The sequence below is a fragment of the Aedes albopictus genome, chromosome 2, assembly GCF_035046485.1.
Source record: "Aedes albopictus strain Foshan chromosome 2, AalbF5, whole genome shotgun sequence".
Classification (NCBI taxonomy): Eukaryota; Metazoa; Arthropoda; class Insecta; order Diptera; family Culicidae; genus Aedes; species Aedes albopictus.
This window is the reverse complement of record NC_085137.1, coordinates 450,254,883-450,273,412: the sequence shown is the minus strand read 5'-3', so window position 1 is coordinate 450,273,412 and position 18,530 is coordinate 450,254,883. Positions and strand designations below refer to the sequence as shown.

At 40.1% G+C, this 18,530-nt stretch overlaps 1 protein-coding gene across 9 annotated transcripts in view; it reads right to left on the bottom strand.

The window, feature by feature from the left end:
• LOC109419679 (titin) overlaps nt 1-18,530 on the bottom strand; it is a 556,752-nt gene that overhangs the window by 517,000 nt on the left and 21,222 nt on the right. The gene's annotated exons all lie outside the window — the stretch shown is intronic.

Sequence of the window (18,530 nt, the reverse complement as noted above, 5' to 3'; positions counted from 1 at the left end):
TTCTCTCTCTCTCTCTCTCTCTCTCTCTCTCTCTCTCTCTCTCTCTCTCTCTCTCTCTCTCTCTCTCTCTCTCTCTCTCTCTCTCTCTCTCTCTCTCTCTCTCTCTCTCTCTGGCGTAACGTCCTCACTGGGACAAAGCCGGCTTCTCAGCTTAGTGTTCTATGAGCACTTCCACAGTTATTAACTGAGAGCTTCCTCTGCCAATCACCATTTTGCATGTGTATTTCGTGTGACAGGCACGAAGATACTCTATGCCCAAGGAAGTCAAGGAAATTTCCTTAACGAAAAGATCCTGGACCGACCGGGCATCGAACCCGTCACCCTCAGCATGGTCATGCTGAATACCCGTGCGTTTACCACCTCGGCTATATGGGCCCTTAAAAAAAAACGCATTGTATGAGGGTCCACATCACCACATATGTGAAGGCGAGGATACCCAGCATGACTTCGTAATGGAAATTTCCTTAATTTCCTTAGGCATAGAGGATCATCATACCTGACACACGTCTTACACATACAAAATGGCCATTAGGCAGAGAAAACTCTCAGTTAATAACTGTGAAAGCTGAGAAGCATGCTTTGTCTCAGTGACGACGTTATGCCAAGAATAAGAAGAAAAAAAAATAAATGCATTGAATAAAACGGGCTTTTCAATCTCGCCCGACTACACTGTACCCGAGTAGAGGAAAAGAGCTCAATAATAGCATATTTTGATATAGAGATCAAAAAGTGATATGGGTTTGATTGACATAAGAGATAAAAGATCTAAAAATAAAATCAAAAATTTACTCCTGGAACATCATTATCAAATCATATTTAGATTTTGTGAGATCTAACCAATAGCAGCGAGCTATTCATATGATCTTGAAATATCAAATTTTGATATTGTTCAGATGTTCCAGGAACATTTGTCAGATATTATTTCCAGATCTTTTATCTCTTATATCAATCAAACCAATATCATGTTTTGATCGTCAGTATTTCACCTCTACCTGGGTAATGTTTCACTTACACGAGCAACAATTTGAAGTCGAATTCGTTCTAAGGAGGTTGCAAAAACAGAAGTCCACTTCTAACCTTCTAATCCTAGCCTGTCCAAAGTTAGTAGTCTTCATGGAACTACTAGACCCAAGAAATTTTTGAAGTAATTCCTCAAGGAACTCCTGTAGGAACTTCATAAAGAACTCCTTGGATAACTCTGCGCACGGAATCCTCTTCGACGGCTCCTATATCTACAACAGCAGGGTGGACTATTTAAGTTTTGATCACTGATACCGCGAGGAACTTATTGGCACTCTACCGGGTTTTCGGTTATGCAAAAGAATCGGTAATGCAAATGAATCCCTGGAGCAATCCAGGAAAGGACTTCTTGAGAAATCTTGGCTTAAATCTCTTATGAAATACCTAAAAGGATCCCAGAAGAAACTCCTGGTGTTGCCTCAGAAGTAAGACCTAGAGCAATACCAGAAAATACAATGGAACACTTGAGGAATACTTAGGAGCAACTCCCTGAGGAATCTGAGAAGGAAACCCATAAAAATCCCGGATGGAATCTCTGAAGAAATCCAGGAAGAATCTCAGATGAAACCTGTTTAGAAATTGCAGAAGAAAAACCGACTTCTAATCCAATATCTTGTAGGCCGTTTCTGTGTAGCTTACACTTCACGAGGAAATAATCCATTGGGCAGGACACGGTCCGGGACAGATCACCGTTGAGTTCTTTCACAAAGCCGGCCATATCAGCTATGGTCGGTTGTGCGACATCTTCAGGGAAGAACAGGAAATCTAACGTGTTTTTTATTTTAATTTCACTCGACATCTTGACCGGTTCGCACTGTATGTAATCAAACAAAAGAAGTTAGCAACTTAACGAAGAGGAGGATGATCTTCTCGAGAACAAACCTTCCGTCTGATGGAGAACGTGCCACCTGAGCCGACATTCGGATACCTGGTCTATACGCCGACGGGTCTTTAGGTGGATGGCCCGCCTTAGTAAAAAGAACCAGGCTCTGCCGCTTTCGCGAGGGAAAACTCCCTCGCCCAGGCATTTCTTCATAGCCGATCTGAACATCTCGGAAGCTTTAGTAATAGCTACTTTTAAGGCCAAGTTCTGTGGGTCCGCTATGATGACAACTCAAGAACTGCCTGACACAGCAGTTGCTGGATTGTGTCACAGAGGTGCAAGTTCAGCTGCGTTACCTGGACTGTGATTTGTCAGCTGCGGCCCTTCTGAAGGCCGTACACCTTGCGCCACTCGTTGGGTGCTTGTTGTTCGCGTATATTCCGGAACAAATCAAACATTTGGGAGGATCGTTGTCAGAGGAAGTTTTCAGTGGAAATGTTCATAAAAGAAGAAGCTGAGAAGCACGATTTGTTCAAGTTTGGACGTTACGCCAAGAATTTTACTTCTTGGTTGTGAAAACCGTCGTAAAACCTTAAGGCAGCATCCATTTAAGTAATGAGCCAGAACTGCCTAAATATGTAGAATTTATACCTAATTGGATTCAGTTTTTTACGTGCGGATTTCAAGGTTACAAAGAAATTTAAGAAGGGCTGCATAGTCAAATTTAAGAAGGGCTGCGTTTCGCGACCATCCAACCGCTTGCAGGCACGCTTCGATTGTTTTACGAAAAGCGCAGTGACCACAGTCACAGATTGGGGGTCGCGAGAGCCAAGGTTGGGAACCGTGGGGCTAGAGCCTAGAAGATTTAAAGGGGTGTCATGCGGAGTTTTACAGGACATTCAAGGAAGTTTCCGGAGGCGGAGGGAATAAGAGGATTTTGAAGCGTTTTCATTGTGTTTCGGTAGTTCTCAGGGTATCATGTGCGTTATTGAGGATCTGAGTGGGTTTCAAGGAGTTTTCGGTGGTATTTTAGGACATTTCAGAGGATTTACATGGGGTCCAAGGGGTCTTCAGAAGGGTTTTTATAGCATTTCAAAGACTCTCAGAGGATTTTCAGGGGGTTCCGTAGGCGTTACAGGAGCTTTTTCTGGAGGTTTCGGAGATTCTCAACTCGGGTGCGTTACATGGAGTCAAGGGGTTTTTAGGGGGTATCGATGGTATTTCAGGAAGTTTCAAAGGAATTTGGAAATGAAACCAACATTGATAAAGCAAAAAAGTTATCAGCATGCATTAGAATGTTTAGTCTGAGCTTTTTCATGACCATTGGTGGCATAAACGATTATTCGGTATTAGGTATTCAACCAAATTTTATTCCTGTTGGGGTCCGTCACTGCGATCACTTATTTGACGTATTGTCACATTATAAATGTCCTTAGTGTCGCGCTTGTTTCATTATTCCATTGCCATTGGAGTGTAATAAAATCTCAATTTTGATGCATCTTTTTATTTCCTTAGAAGCTTCAGAAGATATCAAATTTGATAATAAGGTCGTAATACTAGACAACAATCCCCGAAGGAATTCCAGGTGAAATCCCCGAAGGTATTCCTGGGGAAACTCCTGGAGTTTTCTCGAAAAAAAAAACTCGCGAAGGAATCCCTGGAAGAACTCCTGGACTAACCCCTACGGGAGTCACTGCACGAAACCCTGAAGAAACTTCAACAAGAATCCCTGGTGGTTCAACAATCTCTCTTAGAGAGATGCCTGCAGAAACTTCTGAAGAAATCCCTGATTGGAACTTCAGATGAACTCGAGAAGAAATTCGAGGGAATTTCTAGGAGGAATTATTGAAGGATATCCAGGAGCACTTCTGTAAGAAATTGCTGAGGGTTTTTCAAGAGGAATTCGCGAAGGAATCACTAAAAGAATTCCAGGCAGAATCTGCGAAGGAAGTCCAGGAGGAGTATCCAAAGAATTTTGAAGAGAAATCCCCGAAAAAACCCTGGAGGAATTCCAGAAGGAATTTCTGAAGGATTCCTTCAAGGAAATCTTGGAAATATGCTTCCTAGGGAAATTCTCGAAGGAACTCCTAGAAGAACCCCTGAAGAAACTTCTGGGGAAATCTCTAATATAACTTCTGGAGGCATCCGTGAATCACCCTGGAAAAATCTCCGAAAAAAAACTCCAGGAATCCACTTAGGAACTCCTGGGAATCTTTAAAGGAACTCTTGGACTTATCTCTGAATGAACTTCTTTAGGAATCCCTGAAGATACTTTTGGTGGAATCCCTCAATTCTCGTGGTGGTATCCTTGAATCCTCCAGTAAGAATCTCTGAAAAAACTCTGAGGAGATCTCTGAAGGAGCTTCTTAAGGAATCCCTGAAGAAATTCGTGTAGGAATTTCTGGAGGAAGTTTAGAAGAATTTACTGAAGGAATTCCTAGATTAATTTATAAAGGACCTTCTGTAGGAAATCCAGAAAGAATTTCTGGAGGAATTCCTGATGAACCTCAAGGAGGAATCCCTAAATCCTCCTGAAAAAAAAAACTCTGAAGGAACTTCTGTGAGAATAATTAATTAATTTATTAATTAAATTGAAGAATGAATTTAATTAAATCGCTGTCAAAACTTCTGTAGGAATACCTGAAGGAACTCCTGGAGAAATCCCCTAAAGAACTCCCAAATGAATATCTGAAAAATCTCCAAAAGGCATCCCCGAAGGAGTTTCAGGAAGAATCCTTAAAGAAATTCCAGGAGGCATGCCAGAAAGAACTCAAGAATAAATTTCTGAAAGAATTCTTGGGGAAATCCTTGAAGGAACTCATGGATAAATAACTGAAAGAGTTTCTGGGGTATTCCCCAAATGAATTCCAGGAGAGATCCTAGAAGAAATTCCAGAAGAGATCGCAAAAGGAACTCCTATAGATAGATCTTGGAGTGATCCCTGAATAATCTCCTGGAGTGAGGCCTGGATTCCTGAAGGAACTCCTAGAGGAATCTCTGAAAGAGCTCCTGGACTCCATCCTAAAGGAACTACTGTAGGATTTCCCAAAAGAACTTCAGAAAGAATTTTTGAAGGAACTCCTAGATTAATCTCAGAAGGACCTTCTATAGGAATAGTTGAAGGATCTTCTGGATAAATCACTGATGGATCTTCATGAAGCATCCCCAAATCCTCCTGAAAGAATCTCTGGAGGAACTTTTGTGAAGTTTCTGAAAGATTTTCTAAAAAAATGCATGATGAAATTCCTAGAGGCATTCCTGAATCCTCTTGAATAAATCCCTGAAGGAACTACTGAAGACATCTTCAAAGGAACTTCTGGAGAAATCCTTGTTTGGAATTTTAGAGGAAACTTAGAATGAGTTTCAGCAGGAATCTTCTTTTTCTTCTTCTTCTTCTTCTTCTTCTTCTTCTTCTATATGGCTCTACGTTCCCCCTGGAACTTGGCCTGCCTCTCTCCAACTTAGTGTTCTTTGTGCACGGCTTGTCGGATGTAAACATTATTGTCAAAACAAACTTTAGGCGGGATATACAGCTACAACACAAATTCTTTACAGCTATCCTTCTATGTGCTGTGAAATTATTTGGGTTGCTTTTATTGAAGTTTAATTCAATGCCGGAAGATTTACCGGAATATGTGCAAATCGAGTAAGAGTCCCAGCTACTACAACAGCTGTACGTTTTGTAATGTTGCCAAAACACAACACAGCAGCGTTTCGTAGCTGTTTTTAGAACACTCTTTCAGCTAGAAGCTGTGACGAAGAACCTGTTGGCGCAACCACACAGCTTGTTCAATGTAAACATTATTGCGTTTGACGTTTCACAAGCTTTTGCAGCAAGATGAAGTTGGGTAAGGTTTCTTGTGGCACAATTATGAAGCTTTGTCTGGCTCTTTTCTATGCTATTTATATCTGGCAGTGTGGCAGCGAGGGCATCATCGGGACAAGTGGAGATCGGGAGTTCGATTCCAAGTAGCGACAAGTACTTTTATTATTCAATTTCAAAAGTGATAACTCCAGTTCCACATTTATTGCGTCACGGTATCCATAACCTAATTATATTTAATCGTTTAATTTGGGGATGCCGTATAACTATTATTTAACTGCGAAAAGGCTGAAAAGGCACCTTCTCAAAATGTTATTCAGTTAGTGGTTACATAGGAGCCGAGAAAAGAGCAATGATTTCGTGGCATAGAAGCTGCTCACATAGCATGTACATGTGATTAAGTTCGCCAGATTCATTGGTATAGGGCTTGCATAGAAGCTTCCGTCCATATGTATAACACAGTAACTCAGCATCAAGCCGTATTGAGGACGCTTTGTTGACGTTTACATTCACAAAAAAATGTTAGTTGGGTTTCCCCCAAGTTCATTTCAGGTGCTTCATATTCTTCCCCTTCTCTTTTACTTGTCTCTAATTTATTCGTAATAAAGTTACATAAGAGAACTTTATTACGAAAAAATAATGAAACACTACAAATGCATATTAAAATATAACATCTTGTAGTAGAACACTACAAATGCGTAATAAACTAGGACAACACTAATGGACACAACACAAAACATATATTTTTGCCCTGTTACCCTATTGGATAACCATTTCCGATGACAGGATGACGAGGTTTCATAATTGTTGTTGGTCTATCAGCCAATCCTGTAATCGTATTTTTTCTGGCAAGTTGCCTTTTGTTCGCAGCATTAGTTGCTTTCATTGCTTGAGTTTTGTCTAGGAATTTCTAATCCTAAGGGGGAATCCTGAATCAAATTTTATTTTAAGACGTCTACACTTTGATGCCTCTGTTAGGGAAATCTTCTAGTTAATATCAGTGCCCGACATAACCTAAATGTAGGTCATCAATACGAAACAGATGAAATCTCAAGATGCTCTATTGCTCCAGAGCACTATAACTGTACATTTCACTTAGGGAAAGTTAAAATAGAACACGTAACACAAAAATAAAACTTGTAACAACTTTTGAGGCTGTCATTTTTTTGCTGATCCCGCTGATGAAATTGAGAACCCAACATCCAGAAGAAAACGGAGCCAATTCCCAAATATCGATCAACGTCACCCCGATTCACGGTACCCGGAGCAGTAATTGTCGCACGTTAGCAGTCTGCGACGAGAACTGTGTCAGGAGTGTATCTCTTCTAATGGCAAGGCGAAATACTGGTAATTGTTGCAATTGTTTGCTCATCAAATCGACACCACCAACCCGAATCAACGAGGGGAGGTAGGCATTTTCACGGTTTTGCGATTTCTGCGGCGATCACCACCACCAGTAATAATTGGTGGCGATCGATTAAACAGTTGAATCAATCAGTGTCGGCGGGGTGGCGCGGCACAGCTTAATTGCTATGAAGTTTCTGCATCGAAGTAGGCGGCGATGGTCGATGGCGGGGGGTTCATCAACCATAAGCACCCTGTTGGAATCGGCGCTGCAGTCAATTCAATGCACCTGTAGAATACACAGTATCATGAAAAAACAGCAATATTTTACTGCTAAACTCCTTCATTAATTAAGGAAACTATTTAATGAACAAAATCCTGTATTTAGCTCAAATAATTTAAATATGCGAGAAGAGCTTTTAGTGTAAATAAATCAATTTTAATTGGCCAAGTAATAACACTGTAAGCACAAAAGCGTGAAAAAAGTACATACTAATGGTTACTACGGATTTTTGTTTGCAATACGTAATTCAGCGATTTATTAAATTGTAGTATATGTATATCTTTTACCGGACCATCGCCACCACCTAGCAAGCAGTTAATAGTCGCAGAAACCATTCCAGCTCTTTTGCGAGGGCTTGGTGGAAGGTAAAAATCAATTATACGGTGGTGAGACGACCACCTCAATTGGTCGCCTCCTCGTTTCAAAGGGTGCTCGCTCATTTTATGGACAATTCAGATATTTGAGTTCGTTTGACTCTTGTGCGCAATAGGATAATTAAGCCAGGGACAACTAAATGGCTTGTTTTCATTGCACGCGCAGTTGCCGATTATGATCGATAAATTATCAAGACAAATTCATTGGAATTTGATGTTTGCGAAAAGAGGGTCAAACTTCTAGGTTGCCTGGAAAATTGTTTGGATTGGATTGGAACCGAAGCTATTCTGATAGAATTTGGAAATCAGCTTCAGATGCAATTTGGTGCACATGCACCGTACATGATTGTCGCTAGTCATTGCACACAATAGGTTATTGGCAATAACTGATTGCACTCTAACCATTAGTTTAGTTTGTCGGAATATGATACTTTTAAGATCGATACGTGCAGCGCTGCATGGATATCGATCTCATCGGTATGGATCGCTCAAATGGCTAAAAGCTTGAACGTTGAATGTTGATACCCTTCACCAAGTTTAAACAACTTTTCCCATAAATTGACATCTTCAAAACAACGCGGTCAAAGAAAAAAAAAGCCATCGACCCTAATTTTGACCAGGTGACAAAAATGCTAATATGCTACTCATTTCCTGGGCACGGTTGTCCACTCCTATCAGCGTGCCATCTTTCTCCTCTTTTCCGCTTGGATTTATCAACACACTGACACTGGACGGACAACCTCGCACAGCTTGGTCGCGAGGTGGTGGTGCTGCTGCTAACTGGTCCAAACAGTTATCACACACGATCCGAGTACCGGCCTGACTGCTTGCACCTGAATCGAGGATTTTCGATACCAGTTTGCTGCGTCAAGATAACCAAATTCCCCCTGCTCCTCCGGTCAATTTCTGTTGTCCCATCCTTTCGAAGCGGCTGTCAGGTTCAGACAGCCGTGGCCCGTGGTTAACTGTAAAAACATGTGGCCCAGTATGGACCTCAACCGTCGTCGTCGTCGTTGTTGTCGTCATCGTGAGTAGATCCAACACATGGTCTGGAAATGGGGATAAAACAACAAACGTGATGTCCACTTGGGCGTATCAAGCAGACCGAGGAGATCTGAGCGAAAACAGAAACCAACGAATCAATTGAATGGATGCGATCGCGAGTAGAACTCGATATCACATCAATAACCAATAGATATTTTACTTGTGCTGGGGGAGTCTTAAGGTTCTGCTCAGCTTGATACAGTGGCTTTTTGGTGAATTTAAGTTTCAAGCTAAATATATTCAATTGAGCTTCAAAATGGTAAGTCGACAACTAGGATGGAACGTCAAAAATAGGTCTACTAGTCCTAATTCACAAGTTCCTACTGCATGTTTCCTCTGGTCAATATGATTACCAAAACCATCTGCTGAGAGCTGTAGTGTGCTATTGTAGGTTTTGAGAAACTGATTCAGCGTTACCTATGAAAAGCAAGAAAGATTTTGACATACATTTTCTAGGGTTCCAAGAAAATCCAGTATGCATTAGTGGGGCCTGCGACCATTTAGAAAGGGAGCCTATTTTGGACGCTTCATAATGTAGTGGCGCTTACGTCAATTATGCGAATATGAGCGGTCTTCTAGGAATTCCTCCGGAAACTTCTATAGATATGCCTCTGAAAATTCCTACAGGAATTATTCTTGAAGGAATTTCTTCGGTAATGGTAATGAGTAACTCTTGTAGGAATTCATAGAGAAACTCCCGGAGAATTCCTAGGGAAACTCCCAAAGGAATTCATTGAGTAATTCCTAGATGTACACCGGATTTCCCAGAGGAACTCCTGGAGGAATTGAATGAAGATTTCACCAGAAAAGTCCCAAGGGTAACCTGCAGATGCTCGCCGGGGCCCGTGATGTAGTGGCTACACGTTCACTTCATAAGTGGATGATCATGAGTTCGATCCCAGCCCCAGCACTTGCAATTTTTCGTCAGTTGCTCTTCCCCCCGAGAGCGGCTGACACCTGCCCTCTTCTGAGCATATGCTCTAACTGTATATCGGCTAACGGCAACTCATATTGGACCTTCAGTCTGACTCGAAAAGGAACAAGACCAACACATCAACATCCTCATGCTCATCATTCTACCATTGATAGGGTATAAAAGTGACAGCAGCGCAAATGCAATGTTCGATATACACTTAAACCTCTTTTTATGCATGTTATTTATATGCACTTTTAATTTATGCACCTTTTTTATGCCCTGCATAAAAAAGGGAAAGCTACTCAGAACCAACATTGTGCATAAGAATATTTAATAATGACAGGAACTATTGCAACGGCGGCCAAGAGGAGTTTACAGAGAGCAAAAGAAGGTTACAGGTTCGTTTTTGTGTGTTTCCGAAGGTCTCATGTGCGTTACATGAGGTCCGAGTGGGTCTTAAGGGGATTTCAGGAAGTGTCAGACCGTTTTAGGCTGGTTTCAGAGGCATTACGGAGGCGTTTTTAGGGGTTTTGGTTTAGGAGGATTTTCTTAGGCATTTCAGGACGTTTCAGAGCATTTTCTGCGGGATTAAGAGGCGTTACGAAAGCGTTATGGAGGAGTTTTCGGGGGATTCGGAGCGTCTCAGATGCGTTACATGGGGTCCAAGGGGGCTTAAGGGGGATTTTTAAGGCATTTTAAGACGTTTCAGAGCATTTTCGGGAGATTCAGAGGCGTTACGGAAGCGTTACGGAGGAGTTCTCAGGGATTTCAAAGCTTCTTAGGTGCGTTACATGGGGGGTTTTTGAAGCATCTCAGGAAGATTCAGAGCAGACTCTGAAATACCTTAAAACGCCCCTCAAACCTCTCTCAACGCCCTTTAAAGGCTCCTGAGATCACTTGAATTGTCCCTGAAGCCCCTTGGAACGCCCCTGAAACCCACTTTATACTATTGAAATACCCCAGAATTCCCCGTAATCCCATGAAAACACCAAAAAATCTTGACAGAACACCCTGAACAGGTTCCTCAAATACCCCTAAACAATCCCTTAAAACGCCTCTGAAGCCCCTTGGAACCCACTTTTTGCGCTCTCTGGGAACTTTCTGGAAACCTCCTTAGCCCCACCTGAACTGCCCAGGAGCAAGACCTGTTCTCGCGAACTAGATTCTCTAATTAAAACCCAAACTTAATTTATGCATAAATTTCCCTCTTTTTATGCCTTTTTTAATTTATGCACATTTTTAATTTATGCAGTCCCAGCCATGTGCATAAAAAGAGGTTCCAGTGTAGTAGAATTAGAATAGAATAAATTTAGGCGCTGTACAAAGTGTAAGTGCAGCTGCCAATTGGAAACGCTCCCGTAGTGCCCTAGAGAACAAAAGAATTGTAGATTAGGTTAAGTGATTGAAGAATAAAACCTGCAGGAGCTTCTTCAGGGAAGGAACTCCTTAAGGAATTTCTCTAGGAATTACCCCAGAGATTCATCTAGGAATTCCCCCTGGAAATTATAAAGGATCTTTCTGGTAGGGTTTCCAAATTCGGAAAATTTCCCAGGATTGTCGAATCCCGGGATTTACATTTTTGGATTCCCGAATTTCCCGTGATTTTTTTCTATTGTATTTTGAAACAGTCAAATGATCAATTTGAAAACGTCAGTTGACCGTAAAACTCTAGCACCTTTGCCTAAGTTTATTAAACGGCATGTACTCTGTTCAGATGTTTTTTATATAGATGTTATCGTGCCACTTGAACTGATTGTAAAGCTCACACAGGAAGCTCGCAATCATGAGTGGAGTAAAATGATATCTGTTTAAAAAATGTCTTCAATAGAAACACATTTCTCGCTTGGAAATAACGTTTTATTATCTACTGGGATCGCGGGATATCCCGGGAGATCGTAATACCCGTTTCCCAGGAAGCTGGATCCCGGGAAAATTGGAAGCCCTACTTCCAGGGAATTGTTTAAAAATTCCATCAGGTTTATCGGGGATTTATCTTTGAATTTCTTCTGAAATTTCTTAAATAATGTCTTCAGCATCCTAAAAGAATTTCTCCAAACCTCTCCAAACTATTGGAAAAAAATAGTGGATTCTTCCGGAAGTTTCTTCAATTTTTAGGATTTTTCTGAAGATTTCCTCAGAAATCCCTCAGAATCCCTGGAATTTCCCCGGGAACTTCTTGAGAAATTTCCCTAGAAATTTCCCCATAAATTTCCCCAAGATTTCCTGCAAGCATTTCAAAAGGAATTCCTCGCGTTTATTCCCCAAGAATACTTTCAAAAAGTTTATCAGAAATTCCTCCAGGAAATTGTCAAGGAAATCCTCTTGGAATTGTCTAAAAAATACCTTCAAGACTTCTCCAGAGATACCTGACGAAATTTCCCCAGGTATTCTTCCAGAAATTTACCAAGAAGCTCCCCCAATATTTTGCTCAAAAATTCTGATGGAAATTTTTAAGGAATCCTTCCAGAAACTTTCTCAGGAATTCCTTCAAGAATTCCCAGAGATTCCTCCATTAATTTCACAAGGGTTTCCATTAAGAAATGTCCTCATGAATTTCCCCAAGAATTCTTCCAGAAATTTCCATCAGAAATTCTCAAAAAAATTGCATTGGTATTTTTCTCTGAAACTTCTCACGGAAATAAACTTGGGATTTCTCCTAGGAATTTTCCAGAAACTCATTCAGAAATTCTTCAAGTATTTTTCCAGGATTCCCTTAAGAAATTTCAAAATAAATTCTTTCTGGGATTCTGCACGATTTTTTCAGGAAGTTTATCAGAAGCTCTTCCAGGAAAATTTTCAGGTATTCTTACTGGAATTTTTCAATAAATTTCTTCGAAAATTCTTTCGAGATATCTTCAGGAATTTTCCCATAATTGCCATTGATAAACGTCCCCAGGACATTTTTCAGAAATTTCCTCAGAAATTATTCCTAAAATTTTGCCAGAGAGTCTCAAGAATGTCTTTAGAGAATTTTCTCAGGATTCATAATTGAAGATGTACCCGAGGATTCTGTCAGAATTTTCCTCAAGAATTCCACCAGAAAATTTCCCATGGATTCTGTGAAGAATTTCTCCAAGATGTTTTTTCGACATTTTTTCAGTAATTCTGCTGGAAATTTCCATGAAAGTTTCTCCTGGATTTCTGTTAAGAATTCGAAAAAGACTTTTTTCAGAAATTTATCTAGGAATTTTCACAAAAGAAACCTCCATTAATTTTCCCAAGTATTATTCTGGGATTTTTTCTAGGATTTTTCCAGGAATTTCTTCGTATTTTTTTTTCAGGATTTTTTCGGATTTTTTATTATAAATTCTTTAAGGATATTTTTTAGGAATTCCTCCATGAATTTCCTCAAAAAATTCTGAAAAAATCTTCAGTGATTCCTTCAGGATCTTCTCAATACATAATTTGCATTGAGAAATGTTTTCTTTTATAAATTTTCCCAGAAATTCCCTCAGATATGTTTTGAGAAAATTCTTCAGAATATTCTCCAGGATTTCCATTTGAAAATGTCTCCAAAATTGTTTCAAGGAGTTACCCTAGGAACTCTTCCAGAGATTTACCTAAGATTTTTAATCCTTAATTTTTCATGGAAATTCTTCAAAAAAATCTGCTGTCAGGATTTCCATCAGGAATTTAAAAAAATCTTTTACAAATTTTGCAATTTCTTCCGAAATTTCCCCAGGAATTCCTCAAGAATTTCAATAGGATTTTTTATAGACATTTAGTCATAAATATCCCAGTAATTCCTTAAAGAATTTCATTAGAAATTTCAAAAGAAATTCTTTAAATATTTCCTGAGGAGTTTGTTTTCCGTTGAAAAGATTTTCCCAGAAATTCTTCTAGAAATTTCCTCTGCAATTGCTTTAGAAATTTCCCCAGGTAATTTTTGCAGCAATTTATCCAAGAACTTTCAGGAATTTTCCCAGGAATTCCTCTAGGAATTTCCCAAACAGCTCTCCATCGAATTGTTTCAGGAATTCCTCAAGAAAATACTTCAAAAATTTCCGCACGAATTCCACCAAGATTTCCATTAGAAGATGTCCCCAAAAGTTCTTTCGGAAAATTCCCTAGGAATTTCTCCGATAATTTCCCCGGAAACTGTTGCAGAACTTTCCCCAGAAATTGCTACAAGAATTTCCACATGAATTCCTCCAGGAATTTCCCCGAAACTGCTACAAAAATGTTCCAGTCATTCCTGTATAAATTTACCCATGGATCCGGGACTTCCCACAGTACAAAGGAAATTCTTTAATTTTCCTCTTAATTCCCCAATCCAAGGAATCTCAGAATCAATTGCTGGAGGGATTCCAAAAATAATTCGGTAGAAACCTTAAAAGGGATTTCTGGAGCATTTGTAAGGATTCTCAGAAGGAATTTGTGGGAAAATTTTGGAGATATTTTTAAAGGAAGTTCTGGATGAAACCATGTGAAAGTTTACGAAAGAATTTGAAAAAGATTTCGTGGTGGTATCTAAATGAAATCCTTGAAGAATCACGAAAGGAATTTTTAAAAAAGGATCCTGAGAAAGGAATCCCACAATTAATAATTGAAAGAATCAATCCAGAGAAAATCCTAGAAGTAAATCAGAAAAATCCTAGAAGTAAATCAGAAATGATTCCTGATGAAATTTAAGGAGGAATTCCTTGATGAATCCGTAAAACAAAGCAATTTAAGGGTTATCGCGGAAGGATATCCTAGAGGAATACCAGAGGGAATTTTTGGAGAAATCCCGGAAAGTATCCTCAAGAAGTCCCATAAAAACTGGAGAATTCGCAGCTGGATTTCCTAGACGAGTCCTACAAAAGTTACTGAAGGAATCCAGTAAGTAGTTCTTTGAGCAATTCTTAAAAGAATTTCAGAAGGATCCCAAAAGAAATTCGTGGAAAGATCTTGAAGAAATTTTGAAGATACTCCATAATAAATTCCAGAAGAATATCCTGGTAAAATTCAAGAAGAATTTCCTGCAGGAATCCCATAAGTAATTCCTGCATGAAGCATAGAAGAAGATGAACTCATAGAGGAGTACCGAACCAAATCTGCGAGGAGTTCCGGAAATAATTTGAGAAGGAATTCCTGGTAGAATCCCAGAGGAGAAATCACTGGAAGAATACTCGGAGAAAAATTCCTGGAAGAAGACCAGAGAATTCCTGCAGAAATGCCCGGAGAATTTGCTGGTGGAATTCTTGTAGTAATTCCTGGAGAGATCCCCGATGGAATTTCTGGAGCGATCCCCAATGGAATTCCTGAGAAATCCCTAGAGGAATTCCTGGAGAATTGCCTAAAGCAATCCCCTGAGGAATTCCTGGTGGATTCTCCGAAGGAAGTCATGGAGAAATCTCAGGAGGAAGTCCTGAAGGAATTCCCGGATGAATTCCTGTTGGAATTTCTAAACAAAAACCCAAAAAATTCCTGGAGAAACTCCTGGAAGAATGCTGGGGGAAATCCTCGATTTTCAGAGGAACCCCCGATAGGATTGGGATTGCAAAAAAACGTTGCGACTTTTCGAATACACAACAACGCTCAAATCATAATGTTTGACCATCCTACGTACCATAGTGTCACGTAGAAAGGTATGACGGAAATTGAATTGATACTGCGACCGAAATAGACATGGAGTAGACGGAAACAGAATTCAAGGGACAATTACATATTTAATCTTGTTATTTCAAGAAAATACTAATTCTTCAACAACAATTCTTTTCATAATATGAGAGGACATTTATGAATTAGGCGAGGTACTAGAATAAACTCATTCTGTATCAAACAGTGATGGGTATGACGGGAATTAGATAAAAACTTTAACACAATCTTTTACTCTAATTTGTATTGTTCTGAAGTCGGGGTATTCACAGATAGAAAATGGAAGATGCGAAATCAAAACAAAACATGCCAAGAACGGCATCAACACGGGGCTTGAGCAATTTATTCTCCGATAGTTTAATCTCGTTGTCGTCAATCTGTGGTACTCGAGCGACACATCCGTAACAGACTAACTAACGAACGAATGAGCGAACCATCGGACGAACGAGGGCGTCAACTAGCTCTCTGTTATACATAATTGCGGGAAAATGTGTCGGCCGTTGGTGGACGACCCGAGAATATTCCGGCTTTTGTTTGTTTCTCTCCCTCACCGCTGCACATGTCCGTCATTCTTCGGTATCGGAAAGCAATGCGAACAATTGTTTTTGCCTTTCTCGTACACTAAGTGTACTGGAAAGGCTATATGTTCACTCCAAAAATAACTTTTTGATAGAAGGCCCGGAGGGTCGAGTCATATATACCAATCGACTCAGCTCGACGAATTGAGGTGATGTCTGTGTGTATGTATGTGTGTATGTGTGTGTGTGTGTATGTGTGTATGTGTGTGGACAAAAAAACTCACATCACTTTTTGGCAGTAAACCTCAACCGATTTTAATGACCGACGGTTCATTCGACGCGTAATCTGGTCCTATTGTTTCCTATTGAAAATGGTTCGGATCGGTCCAGCCGTTCCGGAGTTTTGGCCATATAGGTGTTCCAGACCGGTACCCCTGGAAGGGGCCAGACATGAAAATGCAACAAACCCATGCATGCGACCCATCAAACCACGGCATTTTCGATAATCTGATGAACGGTAAGCAGAAAAAATAGTCTTAAACCATATCTGAACCAGTAGTGTTCCAGAACCGGTTCCGGAAGTCCCGCCGGAAGTGGCCAAATATAAAAGTAAACCAAACCCATTCATGCGACACATCAAACAGCGGCATTTTCGGTAACCTGATGAACGATTAGCAGGAAAATAGTATCAGACAATATCTGAACCGGTAGTGTTCCGGAACTGGTTCCGGATGTCCTGCCGGAAGTGGCCAAATATTATAGTGAATCAAACTCATGCATGCGACATATCAAACAGCGGCATTTTCGTTAACCTGATGAACGGTTAGCAGGAAAACAGTTTTAGACCATATCTGAACCGGTAGTGTTCCGTAACCGTTTCCGGATGTCCTGACGGAAGTGGCCAAATATAAAAGTGAGCCAAACCCATGCATATAACACATCAGAGTGCGGCTTTTTTGATAACATAATGAAAGGTTGTCAAGAAACTAGTATTTGATTATAGCTGAACCGGTTCCGGATGTTCCACCGGAAGTGGCCAAATATAAGAGTGAATCAAACTCATGCATGCGACACATCAAACGGCATCATTAAAGTGTGACAAGCACGGGTTTTAAAGTGTGACAAGCAATGTATTGAGTACGAAGGGGGTCCAAAATTCCCAATTTCAGCGTGACATACTTAATGGATGCACCCCATGCACATCAATTCGTGGCTTTTTAGGCAGTCTGATGAACAGTTGACAAAAAAAAGCCATAGACAATATCTGAGGGGCCCATATAGCCGAGGCGGTAAACGCACGGGTATTCAGCATGACCATGCTGAGGGTGACGGGTTCGATTCCCGGTTGGTCCAGGATCTTTTCGTAAAGGAAATTTCCTTGACTTCCTTGGGCATAGAGTATCTTTGTGCCTGCCACACGATATACACATGCAAAATGGTCATTGGCAGAGGAAGCTCTCAGTTAAAAACTGTGGAAGTGCTCATTGAACACTAAGCTGAGAAGCAGGCTTTGCCCCAGTGAGGACGTTACGCCAAGAAGAGGAGAGAAGAGGAGGAGGACAATATCTGAGACAACCAGTAGTATCATGGAATCGGTTCCAGGTGTCCACCGGAAGTGGTCAAACGTTAAATTGAACCAAACCCATGCGACACATCAAATAGCGGAATTATGAAAGTGAATAAAACCAATGTGAGTGATAAATCAAATCGCTTTTTCGATAACCTGGTAAATGTTGGGTACCGCCAGTCGGGGTGACATTCGCTCAAAATACTAACATTTATTAAAGTGATTATCAAAAAGTTGATAGTATTTGGTAAATTTAACTTGCGTTGACCATCCGCTGTAGAAAAAGTCACATTTTGTTGATTTTCCTTTAAGAAAACGTGATGTGAATATCATGGTTAAGCGTACTGTACAAAATCGTTTCTAGGTAGACGATAAGGAAATATTACTTTCGTGTTTTGAGAATGCTTGTTGGAGTTATATCTAAGGTATAGCGGATGTATTGAATTGGATCATTGATCGTTTCCAGTGAAGGTGGTCAAACTTTCACGTTTATTTGTCTGTGATGTTACTTTAAAGTGACTAGACACTAATAGCACAGAGAAACAGACGTCACACTCACATTGCTTCCCATCGATTACCTTTTTAACGGTTGTTTCAAATATTCAGTAGTAGGTCGATATACCACTCGCGGCGTTGGTAACGTTTTTGCTCCTGTTTGACGTTTGCTCACTACCGCCATCTAGTGGCGGCCCGGCTAAACACAGTATGATTAGCATTGGGCGATTTCGTTTTTGTGACGATCTTTTTTAATGAAATTTGTTCTAGGTGTTACGTCTGTTTCTCTGTGCTAATAGGTTGCGCGCAAGCATGTATATATTCAATAGTTCTGATTTGCAAGCGATATTTTCTCACATTGAACTATTTTGTTTGACTTTCATTATTTTTCAATTTCTTCGAACGAAGTCCGAACAAAATAACTGTTTTTCATACAATTTTACTATATACAAATCACCATGGTGCTAATATTTTGGCAGCTCTTCGTACTCGTTTATGTTCATTATCAAAAATGCAATATTTTTCCATCAGCAGCTGCTCAGTATCGTAACAAGATACAAAATCAATATTTTCAAATTCTTTAAAAGCTATTCAATGGTCATGACATTATTGATGAGTGCTCGATATACCCATTATATACATGTTCAAAAATTGAGTTTTTGAGATGTTAATATAAAGTAGGATAGATCAACTTATTATGGGAAAATTATAATTTGTCGCATCAATACTGAATAAAGTTTTTC